We start from the raw sequence: 19,876 nt of genomic DNA, 5'->3' as shown, positions 1-19,876 counted from the left end.
ATATAATCAGCAAGTTCAGTGATATAAACTAATGGTCTTGTCTCTTTAATTTAGCGTTCGGACATGTCTTCCATCAGTAAGAACAAGTACAACTAACAAAGAATTAATATAAGTACTAACTTGCACCATTCCACATTCAATGTTACCAAACTATATACTATATAATTATTATTGTTATTAAGCTTTTGTTGTTTTTGGTAAAGTTGAATGCTCTTTCTCTTCCTCCAGCGTGATTAATGGTGGAAAGGAGGACCAGTTGCAGCAGGAGAACCTCGACCAAGTTGCTGACAACAATCTGCAGTGATTGGTGTGATGGAGCCATTCTTCATGGTTCTTCATCTAATGTTTGGATGAGACAAAACATTATGCGCCTTTTTCTCCTGTGATAACATGGAGAGAAAATTTTGAAAAAAGTCATTTGAAAAAAAATCTAAACTGCTTTGATTGGAAAGATGTAAGTCAATAAATTGTGCTTTCTGATGAATGAATGAATAAATAAGCATTATAAAAACTCAAAAACCTCTTTGTTTGCTTATTTAAAATCTGAATTCACCAAGTCTGATGAAAGATGATTTTTAAATGATGATTTGAAATGATGGCGGCACGGTGGTGCAGTGGTTAGCACTTGTGGGAAGGTTGTGAGTACGAGACCTGGGCCTTTCTGTGTGGAGTTTGCATGTTCTCCCCGTGTCTGCGTGGGTTCTCTCTGGGTTCTCTGGTTTCCTCCCACAGTCCAAAGACATGCAGGTTAATTAGGTGACTCCAAATTGTATGTGTGCCCTGCAATGAACAACCTATCTAGGGTGTACCCGGCCCTCGCCCGTTGACAGCTGGGATTGGTTCCAGCGACCCCGCAACCCAACAGAGATAAGCAGATACAGATAATGGATTTGAAATGAACAGTTTTTGTTAGATTTAGACCCATTGAAGCAGTTTTGGTTCCACATAGACTCAATTTGCTTGTAGATCTTCTGCCCTGCTCTGTTTTTGACAACAATCTTTTGACTTTGTCGTTCACTGGAAAGGTAAGCAATACTTGTTTAATCCTTATTTATTTAGTAATTTATATTAGTATACATTAAATGATAACTAGGGAAAGGAAATCAATGTATATCATGACTTGTATTCCAACACATAATGACTGTTTCTTCCCAAGTCTCTATGAAGCTGTGACAGCTGTGTGTTGCTGCACTGTGTTTGCTTCTTGCATTCAGGATGAAACCTCTTGCAGTGTTTCTGGTGTTGGGGCTGGTGCTCCTCATGGCTGAACCTGGAGAGGGCTTTTTTCATCTCATTGGTCACGGTACTAAGCAAGCCTTTTTCACATAAAAACATTTTACGTGTTACATAACAGGAACACCATCTACCAGCTGATTGACAGGGTCTCACATGATATGTACATATAATAGTTATCTATGTAAGATCTACGCTGAGGGTGTTGCACAAAAACATGTGTTCTTAACTTTGCACAATAAAGTAACAGTTGTGTTCAAACAAACAAACTTATGGTGAATTACTAATCAGTTTGTGTGATATAATCAGCAAGTTCAGTGATATAATGTAATGGTCTTGTCTCTTTAATTTAGTGTTGGGACACGTTGGCAACTTCCTCCATAGGTAAGAACAAGTAAAACTAACAAACAATTAATATAAGAACTATCTGCACCATCCCACATTCAATGTAATCAAACTATATACTTTATTATGATATACTATATATGATTATACTTTATATTATTATTATTATTATTATTATTATTATTATTATTGTTGTTGTTATTGTTGGTGAAGTGGAATACTCTTTCTCTTCCTCAAGGACAATTCATGGAAACGAGGACCAGTTGCAGCAGGAGAACCCTGACCAAGCTGCTTACAACAATATGCAGTGATTGGTGTGATGGAGCCATTCTTCATGGTGCTTCATCTAATGTTTGGACGAGACAAAATAAAACATTCTGCGCCTTTTTTTCTGTGATAACATGGAGAGCAAATGCCATTTGAAATAAAATCTAAACTGCTTTGATTGGAAAAATGTAAGTCAAAGAATTGTGCTTTCTGCTTGAATGAATAAATCAGCATTACAAAAAGTCAAAAACCTCTTTGTTTGCTTATTCAAAATATGAATTGAACAAGTCTGATGTAAGATGATTTGAAAATGATTTGAAATAATCCAAAAAACATTTATGAATGTCAGTCAATTAATTTAGCTTTGAATGAATAAATCTGCAGTCAAACTTTCCTCTTTTGTAGTGGAACTCACTGTATACTTAAACAATTTGAATGACATTATTGTCACATCTTCATATGAGTTACTCCCCTCGGAACGTATAAAATAAGTCAATAACATCCAAAACCCCAAATGACAAAAGAGTGAGACATTAGTGAATCCACCTACTATATCTTCATCCACCACTTAAAACAAGTCATATTGTGTGTGTATTTTCAAGTTCGTACATGAAAAATGGGCCACACACTGATACCCTTACAACAGGTGCACTGGTGTGTTCACACTCACTTGCTTGTCTGTTAAGGGCTTCATCATGCTCATTGTGATCCCTGCACCCATGTGCATGACCTGCCATGGGGGCCATGCACATGAACCAGCGTTACTACTAACGCTGGTTAATAGCATGTAAGATTATAGTAGGTGAAAGATTCAAAGCCAAAATGCTTTAGGTGGCTGCACGGATACATCAAATGGGATGAAATGGGATGAAATGGGACGCTGTAGGTGCATGGTGCTCTGCTGGACTTGACTATAGCGGCCTAAAGTATATTATTATTCATAAATATTTATCAGTTTAACCGTTTGATTCCATTATCTTAGTGACACAGACCGTAGAGGAATTCATTGATATGACTAACTGTAACATTGTAATTAATAAACTAATGCTGGAAAGGTACGTGTGTATAGTTTACTTCATTTTGAAATATTTTGTCCAGCTTCTCTCAGGAGAATTTAATACTGTCTCATAAAGAACCGTTGAAAATAGGAAGGTGCAGGTGTGAAGTGTGACTTCTCCCTTGTGGCTGGGATCAGCTTTGTCATCTGCCAACAGAACCTCACAACAAAACAAAATGTTGTGAAAAATTGTTAATTGCAAAAAATGACAGTTGCCCTTTAGGTACCCAAGCGTTTAGCTCTGCGGTGTGGGAAATAAAGGCTTTGCATTCTCAACAAATGCTGTTGTTGCATTATCACAAACTGCCCTGATGAATAAACTTGCAATGCAAAAGGGACAAACGACTCCATCTCATATTCTTTCTTTCTACAATCAACGTTTTCCATTTTTGAATTTTCGAACACCAATCTCAAATCTTTGTGTCATGCTTCCATTGTCTTCAGCAGCCCAGATGTAACACACACATATTATAATAGTAATGTTTAAAATAGGGATTTAAACACAAATATCATCTTTGTATGAAATATTCCCCTTGGAAAAGTATGAAATAAGTCAATCAAATCCAAAACCCAAAAGGATAAAGGAGTGAGATGTCAGTACAAGTGAGTCTACGCCTCATTCTGCAAGCATGCACTGAACACTACTACTACTGATACAAATGATGAAGTATCAAGAATGCTCAAGTTTTGACTGCTCAACTTTTCCTTTATGAATATACACATTGGATGCAGTTTTAAAAGTGCTTGATATAAGACTTCAGTCTGGGGTCTCCGCTTCATTATGCACCAAACATTCTCTATGGGGGTCAGATCTGGACTGCAGGCATATTATGACAATATTATGAACTGTAGATGATGAAATACATGAATTACCGTTCCTTGTTGTTAAACTGTTGCAAAAGAGAATGTTCTGCTCCCTCAGTTTTCTGTTTTTCATTTGCATTGTACACACTCTCAACTTATATGGAATTGCGGTTTGTAAAAGTGTTAACTGTCACATGACTGTCACAAATGAAAATGTCATTATCCAACTGAGTAGTCTGCATGATTTCAGTTTATTTGTAGTCATTATTATGTTTAAAAAAAGGGGAAATGAGATGAGATTGTTTGATGTTTAATCAGCCTTTAGCTGTAAAGCAGTGATGAGAGGAGGAAGCCCTGAGTGGACTCACTTCATCTTCCTGGTTGAGATTATAGACACGTTATTTGCCCACATAAACCCTTATGAGGAAATCCAACAGAAACACATGCGTGTCCTTCAAGTTACATTGCGCAATAATACACAATCATTGAGTAATCAAATTCCTCCTTGCCTATATAAAGAGTCCTGTATGTCTCCACCATTAGGCACATAGACTCACTTTGCTTGTAGATCTTCTGCCCTGCTCTGTTTTTGACAACAATCTTTTGACTTTGTCGTTCACTGAAAGGTAAGCAATAAGTATTAAATCCTTATCTTAAATGATAACTAGGGAAAGGAAATAAATGTATATCTTGACTTGTATTCCAACACATAATGACTATTTCTTCCCAAGTCTCTATGAAGTTGTGACAGCTGTGTGTTGCTGCTCTGTGTTTGCTTCTTGTTTTCAGGATGAAACTTCTGGCAGTGTTTCTGGTGTTGGGGCTGGTGCTCCTCATGGCTGAACCTGGAGAGGGCTTTTTTCATCTCATTGCTCAAGGTACTAAGCAAGCCTTTTTCACATAAAAACATGTCAATAATCAGTTTGTGTGATATAATCAGCAAGTTCAGTGGTCAAATCTAATGGTCTTGTCTCTTCAATTTAGGCATCGGACACGTCTTCCATCAGTAAGAACAAGTACAACTAACAAAGAATTAATATGAGTACTAACTTGCACCATTCCACATTCAATGTTACCAAACTATATACTATATAATTATTATTGTTATTAAGTTTTTGTTGTTTTTGGTAAAGTTGAATGCTCTTTCTCTTCCTCCAGCGTACTTGGTACAAAGGAGGACCAGTTGCAGCAGGAGAACCTTGACCAAGTTGCTGACAACAACCTGCAGTGATTGGTGTGATGGAGCCATTCTTCATGGTTCTTCATCCAATGTTTGGATGAGACAAAACATGCTGCGCCTTTTTTTCCTGTGATAACATGGAGAGCAAATTTTGAAAAAGGTCATTTGAAAAAAAATCTAAACTGCTTTGATTGGAAAGATGTAAGTCAATAAATTGTGCTTTCTGCTTGAATGAATGAATAAATCAGCATTATAAAAACTCAAAAACCTCTTTGTTTGCTTATTTAAAATCTGAATTCACCAAGTCTGATGAAAGATGATTTTTAAATGATGATTTGAAATGATGGCGGCACGGTGGTGCAGTGGTTAGCACTTGTGGGAAGGTTGTGAGTACGAGACCTGGGCCTTTCTGTGTGGAGTTTGCATGTTCTCCCCGTGTCTGCGTGGGTTCTCTCTGGGTTCTCTGGTTTCCTCCCACAGTCCAAAGACATGCAGGTTAATTAGGTGACTCCAAATTGTATGTGTGCCCTGCAATGAACAACCTATCTAGGGTGTACCTGGCCCTCGCCCAGTGACAGCTGGGATTGGTTCCAGCGACCCCGCAACCCAACAGAGATAAGCTGATACAGATAATGGATTTGAAATGAACAGTTTTTGTTAGATTTAGACCCATTGAAGCAGTTTTGGTTCCTCTCCCTCTGTGCCCCTCTAAGCACGATCATGACTGGAACAGTTTTGTGTCATTTTGAGATGCTCACATAAACAAAATAAAGTCTGAACTTGTGCTTGAACAGGGAGTGGTTTTAGACAGCTGTTGTCTCCATCAGTGATAGATCTATTGTTGTTTCTTGGCATATTGTATTACTAATATACTGTTTGTAACTGGAACATTTGTCTCAGCAGTATAACCTGACTTAGTGCATAACAGATATAACTCCACCCAGTCTCAAACTCAGAGTAAAGTCAACAAGGGAGAAGTTGGAGAAAATGTCATAATCCAACTCAGTAGTCTGCATGATTTCAGTTTATTTGAAGTCATTATTATGTTTAAGGAAGAAAGGTGACATGAGATGAGATTGTTTGATGTTTAATCAGCCTTTAGCTGTGAAGCAGTGATGAGAGAAGGAAGCCCTGAGTGGACTCACTTCATCTTCCTGGTTGTGATTATGACTGTTTGTCCACATAAACCCTTATGAGGAAATCCAACAGGAACACATGCGTGTCCTTCATGTATTATTGCTTAATAATACACAAACATTGAGTAACCAAATTCCTCCTTGCCTATATAAAGAGTCCTGTATGTCTCCACCATTAGGCACATAGACTCACTTTTATTGTAGATCTTCTGCCCTGCTCTGTTTTTGACAACAATCTTTTGACTTTGTCGTTCACTGAAAGGTAAGCAATACTTATTTAATCCTTATTTTAAATGATAACTAGGGAAAGGAAATAAATGTATATTATGACTTGTATTCTAACACATAATGACTGTTTCTTCCCAAGTCTCTATGAAGCTGTGACAGCTGTGTGTTGCTGCACTGTGTTTGCTTCTTGTTTTCAGGATGAAACTTCTTGCAGTGTTTCTGGTGTTGGGGCTGGTGCTCCTCATGGCTGAACCTGGAGAGGGCTTTTTTCACCTCATTGGTCACGGTACTAAGCAAGCCTTTTTCACATAAAAACATGTTAATATTCAGTTTGTGTGATATAATCAGCAAGTTCAGTGATATAAACTAATGGTCTTGTCTCTTTAATTTAGCGTTCGGACATGTCTTCCATCAGTAAGAACAAGTACAACTAACAAAGAATTAATATGAGTACTAACTTGCACCATTCCACATTCAATGTTACCAAACTATATACTATATTATTATTATTGTTATTAAGTTTTTGTTGTTTTTGGTAAAGTTGAATGCTCTTTCTCTTCCTCCAGCGTGATTAATGGTGGAAAGGAGGACCAGTTGCAGCAGGAGAACCTCGACCAAGTTGCTGACAACAATCTGCAGTGATTGGTGTGATGGAGCCATTCTTCATGGTTCTTCATCTAATGTTTGGATGAGACAAAACATTATGCGCCTTTTTTTCCTGTGATAACATGGAGAGAAAATTTTGAAAAAAGTCATTTGAAAAAAAATCTAAACTGCTTTGATTGGAAAGATGTAAGTCAATAAATTGAGCTTTCTGCTTGAATGAATGAATAAATCAGCATTATAAAAACTCAAAAACCTCTTTGTTTGCTTATTTAAAATCTGAATTCACCAAGTCTGATGAAAGATGATTTTTAAATGATGATTTGAAATGATGGCGGCACGGTGGTGCAGTGGTTAGCACTTGTGGGAAGGTTGTGAGTACGAGACCTGGGCCTTTCTGTGTGGAGTTTGCATGTTCTCCCCGTGTCTGCGTGGGTTCTCTCTGGGTTCTCTGGTTTCCTCCCACAGTCCAAAGACATGCAGGTTAATTAGGTGACTCCAAATTGTATGTGTGCCCTGCAATGAACAACCTATCTAGGGTGTACCCGGCCCTCGCCCAGTGACAGCTGGGATTGGTTCCAGCGACCCCGCAACCCAACAGAGATAAGCCGATACAGATAATGGATTTGAAATGAACAGTTTTTGTTAGATTTAGACCCATTGAAGCAGTTTTGGTTCCACATAGACTCAATTTGCTTGTAGATCTTCTGCCCTGCTCTGTTTTTGACAACAATCTTTTGACTTTGTCGTTCACTGGAAAGGTAAGCAATACTTGTTTAATCCTTATTTATTTAGTAATTTATATTAGTATACATTAAATGATAACTAGGGAAAGGAAATCAATGTATATCATGACTTGTATTCCAACACATAATGACTGTTTCTTCCCAAGTCTCTATGAAGCTGTGACAGCTGTGTGTTGCTGCACTGTGTTTGCTTCTTGCATTCAGGATGAAACCTCTTGCAGTGTTTCTGGTGTTGGGGCTGGTGCTCCTCATGGCTGAACCTGGAGAGGGCTTTTTTCATCTCATTGGTCACGGTACTAAGCAAGCCTTTTTCACATAAAAACATTTTACGTGTTACATAACAGGAACACCATCTACCAGCTGATTGACAGGGTCTCACATGATATGTACATATAATAGTTATCTATGTAAGATCTACGCTGAGGGTGTTGCACAAAAACATGTGTTCTTAACTTTGCACAATAAAGTAACAGTTGTGTTCATCAAACAAACTTATGGTGAATTACTAATCAGTTTGTGTGATATAATCAGCAAGTTCAGTGATATAATGTAATGGTCTTGTCTCTTTAATTTAGTGTTGGGACACGTTGGCAACTTCCTCCATAGGTAAGAACAAGTAAAACTAACAAACAATTAATATAAGAACTATCTGCACCATCCCACATTCAATGTAATCAAACTATATACTTTATTATGATATACTATATATGATTATACTTTATATTATTATTATTATTATTATTATTATTATTATTATTATTATTATTATTGTTGTTGTTATTGTTGGTGAAGTGGAATGCTCTTTCTCTTCCTCAAGGACAATTCATGGAAACGAGGACCAGTTGCAGCAGGAGAACCCTGACCAAGCTGCTTACAACAATATGCAGTGATTGGTGTGATGGAGCCATTCTTCATGGTGCTTCATCTAATGTTTGGACGAGACAAAATAAAACATTCTGCGCCTTTTTTTCTGTGATAACATGGAGAGCAAATGCCATTTGAAATAAAATCTAAACTGCTTTGATTGGAAAAATGTAAGTCAAAGAATTGTGCTTTCTGCTTGAATGAATAAATCAGCATTACAAAAAGTCAAAAACCTCTTTGTTTGCTTATTCAAAATATGAATTGAACAAGTCTGATGTAAGATGATTTGAAAATGATTTGAAATAATCCAAAAAACATTTATGAATGTCAGTCAATTAATTTAGCTTTGAATGAATAAATCTGCAGTCAAACTTTCCTCTTTTGTAGTGGAACTCACTGTATACTTAAACAATTTGAATGACATTATTGTCACATCTTCATATGAGTTACTCCCCTCGGAACGTATAAAATAAGTCAATAACATCCAAAACCCCAAATGACAAAAGAGTGAGACATTAGTGAATCCACCTACTATATCTTCATCCACCACTTAAAACAAGTCATATTGTGTGTGTATTTTCAAGTTCGTACATGAAAAATAGGCCACACACTGATACCCTTACAACAGGTGCACTCAGTTTAACCGTTTGATTCCATTATCTTAGTGACACAGACCGTAGAGGAATTCATTGATATGACTAACTGTAACATTGTAATTAATAAACTAATGCTGGAAAGGTACGTGTGTCTAGTTTACTTCATTTTGAAATATTTTGTCCAGCTTCTCTCAGGAGAATTTAATACTGTGTCATAAAGAACCGTTGAAAATAGGAAGGTGCAGGTGTGAAGTGTGACTTCTCCCTTGTGGCTGGGATCAGCTTTGTCATCTGCCAACAGAACCTCACAACAAGACAAAATGTTGTGAAAAATCGTTAATTGCAAAAAACGACAGTTGAGAACCGGCTCCATCCTTGCCTTGATAAATACGCAGTGTGACCCTCACCTAGCTCCACTTCACCTGGAGATCGCACACTCTCGCTTTTTGATCTTTTCTTCCCCTCAGGTTTTGGAAAGGTACCGACCATTTTTCACTTTCACTTCTGAATACATTGGGATGTGTGATTACGAAACCAGAAGCATGTTAATATTGTGGGATAACAAACTGATGGTGTGAGGTGATCTGTTTGTTTCTGTTTTCAGGATGAAGTTGTTTGTGGCTTTTCTTTTGTTCTCTCTGGTTGTCTTCATGACTGAACCTGCGGAGTGTCGGCGTAAACGCTCTAAATCCAGGAAGGGGAAGAAATGCAGAGGTATGGCAGAATATGAAAGTTGTTCAATATCAATGCTTAATGGGACAAGACCTTGAAACTCTGATGTTCTACACATATATTTCTCTCTTGATAGCAGGATGTAAATCTGTGATCTGCGATGTATAATAAGCACCATCCTGCAAACTGGCTCTGTCATAGAAAATATCTACACAGATGTAAAATCGTTTTCCTTTTTGTGTATTGATTCCATTTCCATTGTTTAGCTTTTGGTGATGCGAAGAGGGCTCAGAGGTAAGGATTTGTTTTTTTTAAGGAATATTTACTGCTGATATCAAAGAAAAACAAATAAAGTGGAACATAAAATGTAAAACTTTGCTTGGAATTTAAGAATTGATATGGAAATATACAATCTTCACACCTTTGGAAGTGATAGTTGATACACACAAGCCTGAATGTACACCTGAACCTGAATCTTATCTCTTCCAACCAGACAACAGACATATGATGACCAGCAAGGTGACCGATTTGCAGTTACTCCTGACGCTCCTCTATATCTGCTTCAGCAATGAGTGTGTGAGAGGGCAGCATGAAGGGTCAATCTCTAAGGGGCAGAGGACAGACTGCCCTTTAGGTACCCAAGCTTTTAGCTCTGCGGTGTTGGAAATAAAGGCTTTGCATTCTCAACAAATGCTGTTGTTGCATTATCGCAAACTGCCCTGATGAATAAACTTGCAATGCAAAAGGGACAAATGACTCCATCTCATATTCTTTCTTTCTACAATCAACGTTTTCCATTTTTGAATTTTCGAACACCAATCTCAAATGTTTATGTCATGCTTCCATTGTCTTCAGCAGCCCAGATGTAACACACACATATTATAATAGTAATGTTTAAAATAGGGATTTAAACACAAATATCATCTTTGTATGAAATATTCCCCTTGGAAAAGTATGAAATAAGTCAATCAAATCCAAAACCCAAAAGGATAAAGGAGTGAGATGTCAGTACAAGTGAGTCTACGCCTCATTCTGCAAGCATGCACTGAATACTACTACTACTGATACAAATGATGAAGTATCAAGAATGCTCAAGTTTTCCTTTATGAATATACACATTAATGCAGTTTTAAAAGTGGAATTCTTTAACATTCTCTATGGGGGTCAGATCTGGACTGCAGGCATATTATGACAATATTATGAACTGTAGATGATGAAATACACGAATTACCGTTCCTTGTTGTTAAACTGTTGGAAAAGAGAATTTTCTGCTCTCTCAGAGTTTTCTGTTTTTCATTTGCATTGTACACACTCTCAATTTATATGGAATTGGGGTTTGTAAAAGTGTTTACTCTCACGTGACAAATGAAAGTCATATTATATAAAGTCAGAGCATCAATATTTGGGTCAACATACCAAAATATAGTTTAAAATAGACAGGCTGATTCAGGGTAAAGTTCAAGACTTCCAAATAAAACCTCAAACAAAAGTGTTGTAGAATTATAGCATGAATAATCCACTGCCTAACATTATGATTTATCAAGATTAGGGCTTTATACTACATGTGATTTTTATATTATCATAATATGGACAGGATGTTCAGGATATAATTTCAATGACTCCACTGATGTTAGTTTTGCAGTTTTATCTGATAGATTGTTCCACCATGATTTGAATCACTAAAAATGCAGACTCACAGTGATGCAAGACGAAACAGCAAACTGCCTACAAAGGAGACTTCTGATTTTTTTTAAAGACAGAATTTTCATTGCAAAGACAATTATATTTTTCTAGAATATTTTTCTTTTTTGTTGTTTTGAATTAATGTTATTTCGATATATTTTTAATTTCTATATCAAAGGCATTAATTGCATTTTTTTTGAAGAACTGTGTAATATTCAGTCCAAGCAAGCAGTCTGTTTTTCAACCAAAAGTTACAATTTTAAGTTATGTTTTAAATGTCTTAAAAAATAGTCAAAGAGAAAACGGTGACCGAATGTAGAACTACTAGTATTTTATTGAGCTTTAGGTTGGACAGGTTGAAGAACACTACATTCTGAAGTTTGTTTTTCTGGGGTTTGATTGCCACTGGGTCCTAAAGAGAGTCAAAGTACGTAGAGGTGTTGAGGTTTATATTCAGTAAATTTCCTGTTTCACCCCAGGGATGAGTCCCATATCATGAATGTTCTATCCTGAGTAGGTTATACATGTATTTATTGCCATTGTAGATTCATATAAACTGTATATGTTTATTAGAAGTAACCACCTCGGTTGAAATTAATCCTTGGTTAAATTATGGTGTAAGTAAGTAATTGAATTAAAAAAAAAACCCACATTATTTGATATATTTCCATCACGTACCTAAAGACATTTTTAAATTTTTTAAATGAACAAAGCACGTTTGATTTTATAAAGTTAAAGACTCAAACCCAAAATGCTTTAGGTGGCTGCACTGATACATCAAATGGGATTAAATGGGACACTGTAGGTGTAAGGTATGAATGTCATGTATAACTGTTTCACTCCTTTATCTTAGTGACACAAGTCGTGGGGTGATTAATTGATATGACTGATAGTAATTGTAATATAATATAACCATATCCTCACTGGTTCATTTTAATGAATTAACTAATGCTGGAGAGGTACGTGGAAAAGAAGAAGCTGTCTGTGTGAAGTGTGACTTCTCCCTTGTGGCTCGGATCAGTTTGTCATCTGTCAACAGAACCTCGCAAGATAACAAAATGGTGTGAAAAGTCGTTCATTGCAAAAGACGACAGTTGAGAACCGGCTCCATCCTTGCCTTCATAAATACACAGTGTGACCCTCACCCAGCTCCACTTCACCTGGAGATCTCACACTCTGTTGCTTTTTGACGTCTTCCCTTCAGGTTTGGAAAAGGTACTGACCATTTTTCACTTTCACTTCTGAATACATTGGGATGTGTGATTGTAATATTGTGGGATAAGTAACTGAAGGTGTGATGTGATCTGTTTGTTTCTGCTTTCAGGATGAAGTTGTTTGTGGCTGTTCTCTTGTTGTCGCTGGTTGTCTTCATGACTGAACCTGCAGAATGTTGGATGCGTGCATTATGGAAACACAGCAGGAGGGGATTCAAAGGTATGGCAGAATATGAAAGTTGGATGTAAAGCAGGAGTAGACACGTGAATTTATGGAGCTATCAGATCGATGTATCAATGAGATGTATAATAAGCACTATGCTGCAAACTGGATCTGTCAGATACAAAATATCTACAAAGATGTAAAATTGTTGTCCATTGTGTTGTTTCCATTTCTTGGTTTAGCTTTTCGTGGTGCGAGGAGGGCTTACAGGTAAGGATTTGTTTCATAAAAAGGAATGTCAACTGCTGATATCAAAGAAAAACGGACAAAATAGTGGAACAGGCTATGTAAAGCATCTTTGAACTTAAGAATTGACATGAAACTATACGATCTTCAGTCTGGTGAATCTGTTCCACACACTCAAACCCGAAATTAATTTGAAACCTGAAATCTCTTCCATCCAGACAAACAAGAGGACAGCAGGACAGAGATGCCGACGAATATCCTGATGTTTCTTCATATCGGCTTCAGCAATGAGCGTGTGTGAGGGCAGCATGAAGGGTTGATCTCTAACGGGCAGAGGACCAACTGCCCTTTAGATACTCAAACTACTAGCTCTGCGCTGTGGGAAATAAAGGCTTTGCATTCTCAACAAACGCTGTTATTGCTGTTATTTACACATTAAACATTGTCTTAAAGGTTTGGACATCGATCTCAAATGTTTATGTGACGCATCCACTTGAGTTGGCTGTAAATGTACTGTCCTTGAGTAATATTTCAATTACTTTGAGTTTTTTTGTGTGTCTCTTCAAAACATCCTTATCCATGATTGATGACAGGGCAGAAACGTGTGTGAATCGCCTACATCAGCAGCAGTACAGCCACAAGTAACCCTGGCAACCATTGTACCAACCAGATAATGATTTGAATATTGAAGTGTGTGTTAGAGTGAGACATTCAGATAATTAAAAAATCAAGCAATTTCAACAGGCAACCAGTGCTCCCCTCCTCTCTACACTCTCCCCAGTCCCTCAGACCAGCTTTACAGTCGTTCCTTACAAGGCCTCTTTCATTATTCCTTGAAATTGAAAGTCGAGACGGGCGGTGGTGTGTTCTAAAAAGTTTGGGATGATGGATTCCTCTGACCATCACCTGAAGACATCCTAAGGACACTGTGGATCAGGCCTGAAAATGACACCAACACATCTTCCACATAAAATAAAACAAACACACACCGACCAATCAAGCAAGGTTTGTTTTAGCAGATGGTGCATCGCTTAAAACCTATCGATCGGAAATGAGATGTGGTTAGAGCAGGGATGAGGTTAGAAAGGTGTGTGTGTGTGTGCGCGCGTGTGTGTGTGTGTGTGTGAGGGTCACCCGTGTCATTGGCAGTGGTTGTTTACCTAGAGGCGATTTCTGGCCTCGCACACAAGCTTTTCCCAGACAGAGACGCGTGGTAAATAATAGAAGAGCTATGACAGAGGGCAGACACACACAAACACAGACCAGCATCAAGGTTAAAGATGGGTGTGGGTGTAATAGGAGAGCTCTTCATCGACATGTCATTAATACATGAGAAGGGTTCACCATAGCGGAGAGGGAGGGAGCGAGAGGGTGAGAGAGAGAGAGAGAGACATGCAGTCAGTGTGGATCGTAGCTCCTGACATAATGCATATCAGATGCATGAGAGCTCTGTATTTCTCAATGACAGTTCAGTCAATATGATTTCAGCCACATTGGAGAGTCAGATGACTCCACCTCACTTACTCAGATTGCAGCCACTCACCATTCATAAGCTTTCCACCCTGCGCGTGAAGAACGAGAGGGAAATGAGAAAAGCCACACAGAGATGCTCTGTTCTTATGATTGTCCACAACTAAGATTTGTAATAATTCTGTGATATAATTCGACTGTCACTCTTAGATTGATCCACACGTATTTGAATGAACAGATTTTTCCCCAGACAGCAGCTTCATATGTATGTATAGGACGGTTTGTTTACATCAATAATGTAAATATGACATGTATGTATTTTAAAGTGAATTAGCTCAGATTTACAGACTACGGGCAAAGAAGGGTTGGGACTTCAAGTGTACTCAACAATACACTTAAACAATTTGAAAAACAACAAAAGAGTGTCCCATAATCTTTCCTGTTTGGCAAAAGTGCACAAAAGTTGGTTACAAATTCCTTCATTCATGAGAAACACTCAACTCTGGTAGCAAATTGTTCCAAAACCGTGAGAAAAACCTAAAAACAAACGTCAAAACTATGATGTGACAATTAAGCAAGAAATTGTAGGAGATACTGAGAACAACTTTGGAAAAAATTTGAAGTTTCTAGTCTAAACGATGGAAAAACTAGGAAAGTGCAGATGCGCGTGACGGACGATCGATATGAGAGTGCGAGTGAAACGTGCTGTTGGTTTTGTGCTTTGTTTTTGAGTTGCTGTACGAGTGCAGCCGAGTCGGAACGAAGAACATAAACACAGGTGAGCGTTCTCTGTTATCCTCGAACGGCCTCTGCGCACGAGCCTGCCGTGAACGGTCAGGAAGGTCAAACAGGAGAGTAAGAGACAAATATGTGATCAATCATAAAGCTTCGGGACAGCAAGTCTATAGCACAATGACTCCATTTATCTCCTCCTCTTTACTACATTCTGCCCTTCCTTTCTCTTCCTCTTCCTCGCCTTGATCTCAACGCAGAAACATCATTCATAGTGTTGAAGACATCACGTTTCCTGGAAGTTTGACATCTTTAAGAAATCTGCAATCTGCACATTTTACAGATTTTCGGTTTTATTGTGAAACTTTGTGATGCATCAATGTGTCAAAAAAGCCACAATGATTCGGGACCCACATATACGTTCTACTCTGCCCTGCTGTGTGCTACTGTCTCTTTAAGGAGCCGTCCCTCACCGGACTAACCGCTCGCTTGATCGACTTTCGGTGTTACATGTTGAGTGTAGAAACGTACAGTAGAGCACAGAGAAGAAAGAGCGAGAGTGGACGGTTTTCCAGGCTGTCCAGGACCGGGCCAAACACAGAGAGGCCCCCTGGTGAGACGCTTCACCTCATAAAAGTACAAACGATGGTGACGATGTCTTCCTGGGATTCTGAATGAAATCCCAGTGCTGTTGGTTTAGGGTCTGGTCGGATCGGCCTGACCTCTATGAAGAATCGAGTAAAGTGAATCAACACGACTCGTGAGCTCTTTTGAGTTTGCTTATGCCTGTGTGTGTGTGTGTTCTGCCACCGGAGATGGATATCACTCGATACAAAGCGATCGACTGTACGCTCGGCTGGACGCACGCTGCGCTGTTGCACAGTTTCAAGCTGCTTAAAGCAATGATAAGTGAGCTCTCCGAGAGCAGTTTGGAGTCAGATGGGATAGACTTTGAAGGTTTGTGTAGTGTGAAAAACTCTTCAATCATTTTCAGGTGTTTCGACTGTAAACATTGGCACTAGGGTACTGCAGGAACTCAATTGTGCCTTTTAACCCGTTCACTTCCACGTCTTAATCTATGTGTCATCCTGTCTTCTCCACGGTTGTCTCTATGTCCCCAGTGTCCATCCGCAACTGAGTATTGTAAGTCAACTGACACACACGTACATGAACACACAGAAGTAGGGTGGTATTCAGCTACCTTTGACTGAATCTCTGCAGAGGGTCAATTTACAGCGGTGGCGGGGTCAATCGACGTTCTGCAAGATCAACAGAGCCTGTGTGTGTGTGGGGGGGGACGCCTATCTGGATTTTACAAAGCAACAAAACAAAACAGAAAATACAGAGAACATAAACGAGAAGACAGATGCACGGTGAAACAGTATCTTTGTTTTTATTGGCCGCGGCGAAACAGTTAGGGGTCTCGCTGAGCAGAGGGAACCAGACTTCACTCCTTCCCTTTGCCGATCCGCCACATCCACATAGGAGGAGCAGTCAGCGTAGAGATGGAAGTATAACAGAATTAAAAGGATTGGAAATAGAGACGTGTCTGATCTTATTATAGGCCTCATTACACGTGGCAAACACATGGCGGATCGGGGTTAAGACCTGCTGGATCACACCACAGAATGAAACCTGTGAAGAGGGACTATTGTCATTTTTTGTGTCATACTGACTGTGCCCCTTGTTGTAATCTAACACCTTTGTGTGTCCCATTCAATAACAGCAGGTGGTCTACGCCTGTGCAGATTTTTGTTAAGGAGACATACGTATACCTCCGCAAAGGCAGAGTTGTCCTCCAATTGCGTCTACGCCTCTCAATGATGAAGTTGAACAGGTTATCGATGAGACCGCGATTCCCAAGAAACGCAGAGGAAAAGCGACTCTAGACTCTATAAAAGTTATTATCACGGCGCCACCATCAGGCTGACCTGTATTAACATTTAATAGATCATGTCCCTGTGACCCACCAGGTCCTATTTTGACATATCCTGATAACAGACAGCTCCTGAGAGCTAATAATGGCAGAGGTAGTGATATAGATTTAACCAAATGCCCCCTGCTGGTCTCAATCTGTATGTTCAATTTATATTGCCTATATTTCACAACAAAAAATGTGTGTGTGCGTGTCAACCACATCTGGTTTATGACATCAGTCATTTCCACCACAGCAGTTTCCCCTCAGTGACACCCTATACACTTTCTGTCGTTCATTCCTGAAAGGGTGTGTGGATTACAGCTCACGGCACACAGAGTGGAAGGTGAGTCTGGAGGTTTTGACGTGGAAACTGGAAAAGCACGTGTGTAATGAAGATTCTGTTCACAGCGCTTTTACAGTGGGATGCGTTGTACCTCTCAGCAGCTGTAACGTGAAGCTCACCAGGTACAGCAGCACGCTAGAGTTACTGTCTACGGCGGCGTACACCAGGAGGTACACGGGCCTGACATTTCCCAGCGGCCCGTCTGCCCTACGCAGACACTGTTTCGCTCTGATCAGCACTTCGAGACCTGATCACTTTACATAGGGCTGCATTGTAAGTACTGTAACTACACATGGACACACACACACACACACACACACACACACACGCACGTGCATATTGCTGGGATCAGGTCAGAAGCAGATATGCCAGAGTCTGATGCCCATCATAGCTGCATTGATTTCCTTTCTCCTGCGTCAGGCTGTCTTGTCAACAGACTCCGCCGAGCATGGAAGATGAATTATTTACAGGACAGCTCTGCCAGGATCTGTAAATAAATACTTAACTAATATTGGCCTCCACAAACCACAGGTCTTTAGTGTACTGCGAAGGGAGCCGTGCGAGGGAAAGCGTGGAGTCTCTATTAAATATAGGTTTCCATAATAAGAAAGCGTGTGAATATTTGTGGGGAATGTCACACTGCAAAACCGCAACATAGAAATCAGGAGTGTGTTTATTAAAGAGCTCTTTAGGGGGCAAATGTAAAGTTCTTGCTCTCTACTGTCTTGATGAAATCCAAAAAACAAGCTGGAGTCAATTTCAAATGCTCCAATCAAGCACACACACACACACACAAGACACAAGAGGAAAATAATATCATTTGGTGGTCTGTGCTGTAGTTGTCATTGTGTTGACAGTCAGTGAAATGTATCTCTCACTATTTTTGGGTGTGTGTACAGAAAATCCCTCTCCTGTCCTCAGAGTGTACGATGTGAACACGCACCAGTACGTACATGTTTGATTTGCTTGCTCTTTGCATCCATACCGGAAACTAAAAAGCGCAGGAAATACTCTGAATTGAAGCCTCGGGGTTTGGTTAGGTGAGAGCACGACTCTGTGGGTTTCACAGTAGCTGTCTCTAACCCTCCCGTTTAGAAGAAGCTCTCCGAAAAGGTCAAACAAGGTGTCAACGCCTCATGATGTCTTTTTCAGTCCTCCGACTCCTTCACCTGAATCTATTCCTCCCTCCCTTCTGCGTGGCAAACTGCAGCCACAGTGTTCACGTTATCGTGCCTGCACAGGGACACGCCCCCTGGCCGGCCACGCCCCAAACAAAGAAGATGTTAAATGCTGAATTTCAGACAGACTCTGGAGACGTGTCAGTTAAACTTGATATGTTCCAACTTTTTCACAGCATCCATGTGATTCGCTCTGCTCAACCCATGATGTTGTTAAGTCCTCATTGGTTCACCATCAATCAGTAGATCAATACATGGCTGGAAAGAAGACTGGACCAAAACCTCTTCCACAGAAATATTCTCGTTGGTCATTTTGGTTCAGACCAGTCAGACCAGTTGCCTCAAGCATTTCGGCAAACCGGGCATCTAGACAGAAAATGTGCAGACAGCAGAACACGAACTTAAGCCATCGCCTGTTCAGTCGGAGGACAGATAAGAGCAATGTGACAATTGGGGATTTGTAATTATAGCAGCTCCGTAAGACCAATCAGTCTAATTTGTATGGACAGACAAAGGGCAAGTTTCAATTAGGAGTTAGGGCCCTTTTGAGTCTGAAACTGTAATTATCACACCTCCATTAAGCCAATCGGCTCAGCGTTTTAAATACCAAATCACGATGACAAACCGAGCCTTCTGAGGAGTCCCAGTCTTCAGTAAAGTCCAATTTGGTCTCAGACATCGACACTGCTATGATATGTGAATTGTGAATGTAACACGTAGAATGAGACACACGCAGCGTGGTGATGTTGAAACAGTGTAGTGGAGCAGAGGAAAGGGGTTTTGTGACTGCAGTATATCAGGCTTTACTATGGTGGAGGCAGAATCAGAGAGACGTGTGTGTCTATATGCTACACATGTGTACTTTATTTCCTCATTGAATCGCTGACCCCATCAACTTCTTATCTTTCCTGTATGTATCTAAAATATAAACACTCAACTTTTTTTTAACTTCTCTCCAGAATCTGAAGCCCCACTTTGATCACCAATGAACCACTGACAAGAGCAACTGCTTTCCAATCAAGGCCCCAAAGGGAAATCCAAATATTGACCAGCCACTTCATCACCTGCTTTTAAGACCCTTTCCATTCAAGTTATTACATATTTCAACAACATTTCAGTATTTTCTTTTTGGCTTGATCTCATGCAGCATTCACAGCAAAGCAAAGTGTCTGTTCTCATTCAAATTCAACCCATTAAT

General features: G+C 39.4%; 1 protein-coding gene and 2 long non-coding RNA genes across 4 annotated transcripts in view; 2 read left to right on the top strand and 1 right to left on the bottom strand.

Moving 5' to 3' along the window:
- LOC143004113 (exostosin-1-like) overlaps positions 1–19,876 on the bottom strand; it is a 216,886-nt gene that overhangs the window by 135,419 nt on the left and 61,591 nt on the right. The gene's annotated exons all lie outside the window — the stretch shown is intronic.
- LOC143004116 (uncharacterized) lies at positions 9,355–10,474 on the top strand. Its single transcript, XR_012963939.1, has 4 exons — positions 9,355–9,537; positions 9,664–9,773; positions 9,998–10,025; positions 10,225–10,474. It is a non-coding gene; the product is annotated as an uncharacterized LOC143004116 (long non-coding RNA).
- LOC143004117 (uncharacterized) lies at positions 12,461–13,061 on the top strand. The gene is made up of 3 exons (XR_012963940.1): positions 12,461–12,629; positions 12,739–12,848; positions 13,034–13,061. It is a non-coding gene; the product is annotated as an uncharacterized LOC143004117 (long non-coding RNA).

This window comes from Genypterus blacodes, unplaced genomic scaffold, assembly GCF_046128005.1.
Source record: "Genypterus blacodes isolate CSIRO-AG114 ecotype Tasmania unplaced genomic scaffold, CSIRO-AGI_Gbla_v1 ptg000064l_1, whole genome shotgun sequence".
Taxonomy (NCBI): domain Eukaryota; kingdom Metazoa; phylum Chordata; class Actinopteri; order Ophidiiformes; family Ophidiidae; genus Genypterus; species Genypterus blacodes.
The sequence above is the reverse complement of the archived record's forward strand: the minus strand, read 5'-3'. Positions and strand labels throughout refer to the sequence as shown.